This window comes from Chiloscyllium plagiosum, chromosome 27, assembly GCF_004010195.1.
Source record: "Chiloscyllium plagiosum isolate BGI_BamShark_2017 chromosome 27, ASM401019v2, whole genome shotgun sequence".
In the NCBI taxonomy this organism is placed as follows: domain Eukaryota; kingdom Metazoa; phylum Chordata; class Chondrichthyes; order Orectolobiformes; family Hemiscylliidae; genus Chiloscyllium; species Chiloscyllium plagiosum.
Genome location: NC_057736.1, coordinates 35998309 through 36009524, shown reverse-complemented (window position 1 = coordinate 36009524; position 11216 = coordinate 35998309).

Genomic DNA, 11216 nt, shown 5'->3' with positions numbered 1-11216 from the left:
ATCCTCCACTATAAGAAGGACTTTCTTATATTCTGTTTATAATCATATGTTGCCTAACATCATAAGGTGCTCAAATAAATTAGGACACGTCCATGACAGTACATTTTATTGGTGAGTTGTTGACAGGAGTAAATCTAGGGGAGAATCAACCTACCATTTTGTAAGTTTTGAAACGTCACAAAGTATCTTGCAAAAGAACTATATTTTTAGCATTAATCATATTAGATAATCAATGATTCCATAATTATTAAAGCAAGAAAATCTGTAGCTGAAATGTTTCAGTAAACTGGAGGTCAAGGAAGATCCATGAAGAGTATTACATGTTTCTTGTGCTCATTTTTTTCTTTCTGGTTACTAAAATGCTTTCCTGTATTTCCTGAGTTGTGACATTATTTTGCAGTCTATGGTTAGTGTATTTCCTGTTCAGAAAAGAACTGTAAATGACAAAAAAAATGCGTAAATCTATGAAAAAGCAATAAAGTACTAGCATATGCAAAGACATCCTGTGACGTAGTGTTGTTTCTCTCAGTTATTTTCCTATTTACAAACATACATCTCAATGAAGGTGTTAGTTGTAATGAAGTTAGCAGCGCTTTTATCACTGTGTCAGAAGGTTTTTGGGTCTAGTGCTGTTGTTATTGTGTCACCATACTCTTACCAGACCGTAGGGGCTGCTCTCTCATGAGAGAGAGAAGCAATTGGTGCTGATTTAACCTTAGGACCAGCAGACCTCAAACGAAGAGTCCTTCATGGTAACTTCAAACCGGTGATGGGAATTGAATCCACACTGTTGGCATCACACTGTTCTGTAAACCAACGATCCAGCCAACTGGGCTAAACTGATTCCCCAGGTCTAGTGCTTTACTGTTGAGATTTGAGCATAAAATCAAAGCTGACACTTCAGCGCAGTACTGAAGGAGTCCTGCACAGTGGAGGGTGCAGGCTGTTGGATGAGATGTGGAAGTTTCCATCTGCTCTCAAATCATAGAATCTCTACAGTGTAGAAACAGGGCCTTCAGCCCGCAAGTCCAAGCTGACCCTCCATAGAGTACCTGACCCAGAACCATTACCGTAATCCTATATTTACCCCTGACTAATACACCTAACCTGCAAATCCCTGAACACTATGGGCAATTTAGCACAGCCAGTTCACCTAACCTGCACACTTCAATTGTGGGAGGAAACCCACACAGTCGGGGCCAGGGTCGGGGGGAGCAAATACTCCATACAGCCAGTCACCCAAGGCTGGAATTGAACCCAGGTCCTTGGTACTCTGAGGTAGTAGTGCTAGCCACTGTGCCACCCCAAAAGATCATAGGAAGTTGCAAGACAATACAAGTATGATGATCAGGAGGAGAGTTATCATCCACATCCAGACTACTAATAATCCTTTAATTAACATTACCAAAACAAATTTCATGGTCAAAATCACAATGCTGTTTGTAGGAGCTTGTTGTACACAGCATGCTACTGTATTTCCAACATTTGCAACAGTGAATACACTTCAGCTACACTTCAGTGGTTGACAACTGTTCTGGAACATCCTGTATTTGGGAAAGGTGCCATATAATTGTTACAAAGGCAAATCCATCTGTTGATTGGCAGGGCTCTTCTGGATGATGGGTGATAATTGGCTAGTTAAGGCATTCAGTTGATGATCAAACAATGGCCTCAAAAAGTAGTCCAAGGGTAGTCAATGTAGTTGAACAAATAACTGTCGATTGGATTGCAATACTTCCTTTGCACCACTCCTTCATCTAATGATATGAACCTGCCCACACGGGGATGGGAGTCCAAAGGTGATTGCTATTTACCAAGGAATGATGACTTTGGAATGTGTTAACCCACATTAAATTTACTCTAATCTACTCTAAAATGACTACTCTCAATGAGAACATTGCTGCAAATGTATTCATTTGTGAAATGCAAATTAGGTTGCAAAATACTGAATGACAAAGCAATGGGAGTATCCCATGTGTTACGTGTCCCAGCTTGTGGTGCCAGAATTTCATACTCTGCCTCCAAGTACCTAACCAGTTCCAGTTAAGGCAAGAAATGGCAGCCAGGAGTGAAATATGCTGAATTGAAGGCAGAAACACTTGACCTTCTAAAGAAAGAGATATAGAAAAAGTTGAAAATACTCAGTGGCTCATGCAGCATCAGATAAACAGGTTTAGTATTTCAAGCCCTAATGACGTGAAATTTTCAGCAACAACTTATATTGACATAGGATTTTTAACATAGCAATAGATCCCAAGACGCAGATTGTAAAAGTGACACTGAGTTGCTAATATTTGACCAGATAAGCAAAAGCTAGGTCAAAGAGGTGAGATTGAAGGAAATGTTTTATGAAGGAAAGAAATAAGGCAGATAGGTGTTCGGAGGGAGTATTCCAGAACAACTGAAGATAGGCACTCGACAACTGAAGACAGTTGCAAATGGTGGAGAACATACAGTTTAGATTGAACAAGGGACCAGAAGTAGAGGGATGCAGGTATCTCAGAGGGTTGTCGGTTGAAGGAGGTTACAGAGATAGTGTGGGCTGAGACCATGAGGAATTTGAAAACAAGGGAAAAAATCTGGGAACAAATTTGGGTCAGCAAACAGGGATGATAGGAAAAAGTGGCATGCTTGGAGTTAATTCATATAATCCCTGTAGTATGGATAGAGCCTTTCAGCCCAATAAGCCTTTCAGCATCGACACTCCAAAGAGTAATCCACCCAGACCTATTCCCCCTACTGGATTATTGTACATTTACCCCAACAAATGCACCTAACCTACACATCCCAGAACACTATGGGCAAACTAACATAGTCAATTCACCTGTCCTGCACTTCTTTGGATTGTGGGAGGAAACCGGAGCACCCGGAGGGAACCCATGCAGACACAGTGCAAACTCCACACAGTCACCCGAGGCCGGATCAAACCCCGGTCCCAGGAACTTTGAAGCAGCAGTGCTAATTACTGAGCCACTGTGAGGCTAAAATGGCAGAGTTTTAGAGAACCATTTTATCTGGAGTAGGTAACCAGCCATGAGAGTGTAGGAATAGCTGAGTTTTGCAATCACAAGGTAAAGAAGGCATGGATAAAGGTTTCAGCAGCAGATGAGCTGAGGAAGAGCTGCTTCAGAAAGTCATGGGACTGCAGCTATGCTAATTTTAACTCGGAATGAATGTACTTTTCTTCCTTAGGGACAGCAATGCATGAAGGAGAAAGTGAGGACTGCAGATGTTGGAGATTAGAGTCGAGAGTGTTTTGCTGGAAAAGCACAGCAGATCAGGCAGCATCCGATGAGCAGGAGAATCGGTTTCAGGCAGAAAAGCTTTATCAGGAATGAGGTTTTGAGCTGAGGGGGTTAGAGAGATAAATGGGAGGGGTTTAGGGCTGGGGGTTTGGTGGCTGAGAGTGCGATAGGTGGATGGAGATGGGGGTAAGGGTGATAGGTCAGAGAGGAGGGTGGAGCAGATAGGTAGGAAGGAAGATGGACAGGTAGGACAGGCCATGAGGGTGATACCGAATTGAAAGGTTGGAACTAGGATAAGGTAGGGGGAGGGGAAATTAGGAAACTGGTGAAATCCACATTGATGCCGTGTGGCTGGAGGGTCCTGAGGCGGAAGATGACATTCTTCCTCCAGGCATCGGGTGGTTAGGAGTGGCGATGGAGGAGGCCCAGGACCTGCATGTCCTTGGTAGAGTGGGGGAGTGAGTTGAAGTGTTCGGCCACAGGGTGGTGGGGTAGGTTGGTGCGGGTGTCCCGGAGATGTTCTCTGAAGCTCTCTGCAAATAGCTGAGGAAGGGCCAACGTTCAGTAATGCTACAAAGGTGGAAAATTGTGGCAATTTTCACTGACACAAATATGAAGTTGGCAGAATCACATGCACCACCAAGATTACAAACAGAATCACAGAATTGTTCTGGTGCAGAAGGAAGTCATTCAGCTCATCTTGTCCATACCAGCTCTTCAAACAAGCATCATTACTCAGTACAAAACTCCTATTCCTGTTTACCAACCCCTTGCATATTATTTCAAATCCCTTGTATATTATTTCCACACAAATAATCATCCAATGCCCTCTTGAATACCTCAATTCAACCTGCCTCCACCACATTTTCAGTCAGTGCGTTCGAGACCCTAACTATGCACTGAGTGAAAAGTGTTTTCTTTACACCACACGTTCTTCTTTTGTGTATCACTTTAAATCTATGCCCTCACATTCTTGCTCCATTTATGAGTGGGAACAACTCCTCATCTGCTCTATCCAGGCCTATTCATGATTTTGAAAACCTCTATCAAATCTCCTCTCAGCCTTCTCCCCAAAGAGGACAGTTCCAATTTCTTCATCCCATACTCATCACTGAAGTGTCTCAGTCCTGGAGCCATTCTTGTTAATTGCTTCCGCAGTCTCTACAATACCTTCGCCACTTTTCCATAATAGAACATAGAACATAGAACAATATAACGCAGAACAGGCCCTTTGACCCTCGATGTTGCGCCGACCTGTGAACTATTCTCAGCTTGTCCTCCTACACTATCCCAAAATCATCCATGTGCTTATCTAAGGATTGTTTAAATCTCCCTAATGTGGTTGAGTTGACTACATTAGCAGGTAGGGCATTCCAGCTCTTACCATTCTCTGTGTAAAGAACTTTCCTCTGACATCTGTCTTAAATCTATCACCCCTCAATTTGTAGTTATGCCCTCTTGTACAAGCTGATGTCATCATCCTAGGAAAATGTATTTCACTGTCTACCCTATCTAATCCTCTGATCATCTTGTATGTCGCTATCAAATCCCCCCTCCAATGAGAACAGACCCAAGTCTCTCAGCCTTTCCTCATAAGACCTTCCCTCCAGACCAGGCAACATCCTGGTAAATCTCCTCTGCACCTTTTCCAAAGCTTCCACATCCTTCCTGTAATTGGGCGACCAGAACTGTATACAATATTCCAAGTGTGGCTGCACCAGCGTTTTGTATAGTTGCAGCATGATATTGCGGTTCCGGAACTCAATCCCTCTACCAAGAAACCTAACACACCGTATGCCTTCTTAACAGCACTATCCACCTGGGTGGCAACTTTCAGGGATCTATGTACATGGACTCCAAGATCCCTCTGCACATCCACACTACCAAGAATCTTTCCATTGACCCAGTACTCTGCCTTCCTGTTATCCTTCCCAAAGTGCATCACCTCACATTTAGCTGCATTGAACTCCATTTGCCACCTCTCAGCCTAATTCTGCAGTTTACCCAAGTCCCCCTGTAACCTGTAACATTCTTCCAAACTGTCCACTACTCTATCGACTTTAGATTAGATTATAGATTACATTACAGTGTGGAAACAGGCCCTTCGGCCCAACAAGTCCTCACCGACCCGCCGAAGTGTAACCCACCCATACCCCTACATTTACCCCTTACCTAACACTATGGGCAATTTAGCATGGCCAATTCATCTGACCTGCACATCTTTAGATTGTGGGAGGAAACCGGAGCACCCGGAGGAAACCCACGCAGACACGGGGAGAACGTGCAAACTCCACACAGTCAGTCGCCTGAGGCAGGAATTGAACCCGGGTCTCTGGCGCTGTGAGGTAGCAGTGCTAACCACTGTGCCGCCCAGTGTCATCTGCAAATTTACTAATCCATTCACCTATGCCTGCGTCTAAGTCATTTATAAAAATGACAAACAGCAGTGGTCCCAAAACAGATCCTTGTGACACACCACTAGTAACTGGACTCCAGACTGAATATTTTCCATCAACCACCACTCGCTGCCTTCTTCCAGAAAGCCAGTTTCTAATCCACCCTCAATTCCATGCCTTTGCATTTTCTACATCAGCCTACCATGTGGAACCTTATCAAAGGCTTTACTGAAGTCCATGTATACCACGTCAACTGCCCTACCCTTATCCACGTGCTTGGTCACCTTCTCAAAAACCTCAGTGAGGTTTGTGAGACATGACCTGCCCTTGACGAAACCATGTTGACTATCTGAAATCAAATTGTTGCTTGCTAGATGATTATCAATGTTGCACACATAAATACTCTAGCAGCAATCTAACAAGTGTCTTGTACAAGTTCAACAGCAATATACTCTATGCCCCTGCGAATAAAGCCAAGGACACTGTATGCTTTATTAATTGCTCTATCCACCTGTCTTGGAACGTTCAATGATCTGTTCATATATACAGCCAGATACCTCTATTTCTGCATCTCTTTTAGAATTGTAGCCCCTATTTTATCCTGTCTTTCAATGTCATCCCAATCAAAGTAAATGATTATGTATTTAAACAAATTAATCTTGAAATGTTACAAGGTAGAGAAGTGGCGTAATAAATTTAGGAACAGAGTTTGCAACGAAATGTTCAAACAATGGTTTCGATCTTTCCTCTATTTATTTGGAGAAGATTTTTGCTCATCCATATGGAATGGTGGATAAGCAGTCAGATAATTCACTAACAACACAGGAGTCAAATGACGGGGTAGTGAAGTAGGTGTCATCAGCATTAATGCTTGGGAACATCGGAAATAGGAGCAGGTGTCAGCAATTTAGCCCCTTGCCCCTCCATTCAACTATGTTTTCCCTCAAGGCCATTTTCACGCATTAATGCTGGATACCTTTAAAATGTAGAAGCCTGTTGATTGACCTCAGTGTCGGACATATTCAATGACTGACCGACCACAGACTTCAGGGGTCAAGAATTCCAAACGTTCACCATGCAATGAGTGAAGAAATTGCTCCACATCTCCACGAAAACCAGAATTACTGATTCTGGATAACATCACCAGTGTCAGATATTTCTGTCTCCACAGGGGCTGTCAGACATGATGGGTATTCCCCACAACTTTTGTTTCAGATTTCTAGCATCTATAGTATTTTAGTTTATAAATGTAACATTTTTTATGACCTTAAGTTATCCCAAAGTGCTTTACAGCCACTTTTGAAATATTTTTAAATTCCTATTAGAAAATTAACTTATTGACATTTTCACAATCATCAAGTCTCTTCATTATGCAGAGCATAGTGAAATATTGCTTCCTTCCAATTCTTTTTTTCATTATGAATGATTGAATGCACTGATTTTGTTATGTTTTAGTCTGTGACTTTGATAATTAATAGTACCACAGAAATTTTCTCTCTGCTATTCCTGGAGCTGCATTTATTGTAAACACTATCACTGGGTGGTGAAGCCAATGTGCACAGGCTCTAACACAGCTTTACAGGCAAGCTCCTGACTGTTGGCTCACTAAAATCAAAGGCCATTGCATTCTGGCAGAATTGACTTGCCAAGTTGTGCTTTTATTACCTCACCACACTGTGTTGCCAAAACATCCATCCAAGAGGTGCCCCTTAAATGACTTTGAAAACTACTGACCCAGAGGCATGCCCAGAAAGTGCCCTCCGTACCTCACCCACCACCCCACCCATTGCAGCGAGGGTGGGAGGGAGAGGTGGAATTAACAGCCAGCAGTAAGGGAGTGAGGGTGTGCGGGGTGAGGTGATGAGCAGCCACTAGTGAGGGGGTGGGGGTGAGGTGTGGGGGTGTTGGTAGGGGTGATGAGCAGCCAGTAGTGGGGGGGGTGGGGTGGGGGTGGGGGTGATGAGCAGCCACTAGTGGGATGATGCCATCTGAGCATTCGCAGGAAGATGGCAGCCATCTTTGCTGGCTGTCTAGGGGTTGGTGAAACACACTCAGTTCACCTGTCGCATCCAACAGGAGCTAAAAGATCCGTGGTAATCAATTCGCAAGGTCACACATACAATAATGTGACCACGACCAAATAATCCGTTTTAGTGGTGAGTCAGGTGAAGGACAAGTTATGAACAATACACTGATCTGAACTACTCAACCTCGGCTAAATAATGGACCTTCGATAATTCACCGAGAAAAGCTAACAGAGCCTTGTTTTAATCATTCAGAAGGTGGCACCTTGAGTGTTGCAAAGTTTCATTGGTACTGCCCTTGCTGTGGTGCAAAAAGCTATGAAATGGGATTTGGATTCATTCTGTACAGACTGAGAGCTCAGGGGATGCAAACAGAGCCATGGCTGACAGCAATCAAATTTTCATTTGTACAGAACTTGAATGGGGTGATTGCTATACCAGTTAGGAATGAATGTGAGTACAGCCATCCCCTTCATAAGATGAATCCAAATTGAAATTTATAACCAGTAGCCAGTTCACACGAGCCAATTAGAAAAGGCCATATTCTTGTTGCATCAATTTGAACCAGTCGTGATACAAAACCCAAGCTGGTACTTCAGCATAGGGCTAAGTGGCGCTATCTTACCTTTGAAATGTTACACTAAGGCTTTGTCTATCCTTTCAAAGTTGACATAAAGGATCCTGCTGGAGCCTTATTGGCTGCTCGGCTGATCTTGTTGCTGGCTACGGAGAGTGAGGTGGTCACTGAGACATGAAGGGTCTGTCGAGACATGTCTCTGTGTAAATGAGTTTTAAATTCATTTTGTGGCCACCTCTTTCAGGAGGATTTTAGCAGTACAGTGCTGCAAGTTTAATAAAACCACAAAGGGAGGTCCTCCTTTTGTCAAAGAAATATTCATCAATCAATTGCTAAAACAGATTTGCTGATCATTTATTGCATTGCTGTTTATGGGAGTTTGCCGTGAGCAATTTGGTTGCTGTAAGTCTTACATCACAACTGTTTTAAAATACATTGTATTGCTGTAAAGCGTTATGTGGCTCGCTGAGATTTTGAGATGCATTTTACATATAAATGTTTAATTTGAGTATATTGAGCGTCTCACAGATCTATTGTGCTTAACAAGGATCCTTCATGCATTGCTGTCGAGAGTGTGGTGCTAGAAAAGCACAGCAGGTGAGGCAGCGTTCGAGGAGCAGGAGAGTCAACGTTTCAGGCATAAGCCCTTCATCAGGAATGAGGCTTGTAGGCCGGAGGACTGAGAGATAAATGGGAGGAGGGCAGGGTTGGAGGAAAGGTAGCTGAGAATGCGATATGTAGATGAAGATGGGGGAGAAGGTGACAGGTTGGAGACGAGGTGGAGCATATAGACGGGAAAGGTGATGAACAGGCCAAGAGGGTTCTGAGTTGGAGGCTTGGGACTGGGATAAGGTGAGGGGTGGGGAAATGAGGAACCTGGTGAAATTCACAATGTCTGATCCTGTGGGGTTGCAGGGCCCCAAGGCAGAAGATGAAGCGTTCTTCCTCCAGGTGTTGGGTGGTTAGGGAGTGGCAATGGAGGAGGCCCAGCACCTGCATGTCCTTGGCAGACTGGGAGGGAGACCTGAAGTGTTCAGCCACAGGACAGTGGGGTTGGTTGGTGTGCGTGTCCAAGGGATGTTCTCTGAAATGATCGGCAAGTTGGCGTCCAGTCTCCTCAATGTTGAGGAGACCACATCGGATGCAACAGATACAGTAGATGACATTGGTGGAGGTACAGGTAAATTTCTGTCAGATTGGAAGGATCTTTGGGGCCTTGGACAGAGGTGAGGGGGGAAGTGTGGATTTATGCCGGGAATATGCCGGGAGTGGGGTGTGGGCAGGTGGGGGTCATGAATTTGACGAGGGAGTCACCCAGGGAATGATCTCTCCGGAACGCTGATAGGGGTGGGGCAGGAAATATGTCCTTAGTGGTGGGGTCTATTTGTAGGTGGCGGAAGTGGTGAAGTGATACGATGTATACGGAGGTTTGTTTGGTGGAAGGTGAGGACAAGGGAGGGTTCTGTCCTTGTTGCATTGGGAGGGTTGGGGTTCAAGGGCTGTGGTGCGGGAAGTGGAGGAGATGCACGAGGGGGCATCGCCAACCATGTGGGAGGGGAAATTGCGATCTTTGATAAAGGAGGCCATCTGGGATTTGCTGAGGTGGAATTGGTCATCTTGGGAACAGATGCGGTGGAGTGGAGGAATTGGGAATAAGTGATGGCATTTTTATAGGAGATAAGGTGGGAAGAGGTGTAGTCCAGGCAGCTGTGGGAGTCCGTGGCTTGTAGTAGATGTCCGTGGTTAGTCAGTCGCCGGAGATGGAGATGGAGAGGCCCAGGAAGTGGAGGGAGGTGTCCGAGATGGTGGAGGTGATTTTGAGGTTGGGGTGCAAGGTGTTAGTGAAGTTGATGAACTCCTTGTGGGAGCACGAATTAGCATGATACAGTCATCGATGTAATGGAGGAAAAGATGGGGAGTGGTGCCGGTGTAGCTGCGGAAGATGAGCTGTTCCACCTACCCGACAAAGAGGCAGGCAGAGCTCTGGCCCATGCGGGTGTCCATGGCTGCCCTTTTGGCTTGGAGGAAATGGGAGGAATGGAAGGAGAAGTTGTTGAGTGTGAGGACCAGTATGGCCAGGCGGATGAGGGTGTTGGTGGAAGGGTACTAGTTGAGAGGACGTGAAAGACAGAAACAGAGGGCTTGGAGGACTTTGTCATAGTCGATAGATGTGTACAGGGACTGAATGTCCACTGGGAAGATAAGGCATTGGGGGCTCGGAAACGAAAGACGTGGAGGAGGTGAAGGGCGTGCATGGTGTCCTGAACGTAGGTGGGGAGTTCCTCGACTAAAGGAGACAGGACTGTGTCGAGGTATGAAGAGATGAGTTCAGTGGGACAGGAGCAGGCTAAGCCAATGGGTCAACCGGGGAAGTCAGGTTTGTGAATCTTCGGTAGATTTGGCCAGTGCGGTGTTCACGGACAATGAAGTTGGAGGCTGTGGATGGGACACCACCTGAGGTGATGAGGTTGTGGTTGGTCTGGGAGATGTCAGTTTGGTGATAGGAGGTGAGGTTGTGATCAAGGGGGCAGGAGGAGGAGGTGCTTGTGAGTTGACACCAGGCATCAGCAGTGTAGAGGTCGATGTGCCAAACTACCACTGCACCCCCACCCTCCCACTCCCGTCTGCTGTTTTAATGGTGAGGTTGGGGTTGGAGAGGAGGGCGTGGAGGGCTGCACGTAGCGAGGGCAGGAGGTTGGAGTGGGTGAGGGGGGTGAACAGGTTGAGGTGGTCTAAGTCACGGCGGCAGTTAAAAATGAAGAGGTCAAGTGCGAGTAACAGGCCAGTATGGGGTGTCCAGGTGGATGGGGTGTGATGGAGGTGATAGAAGGGGTCCAGTCTCACAGAGGGAAGCGTGGAGAGTTCATGAGTTTTTAAAAATGCCTTGAGTTAAAGAAAAGCTATTTGAGAGAATGAATGTGGATCAGCAAGAGTGGAGCCTGACAGGGATAGAATTTTAGATGGCATGGTTAAT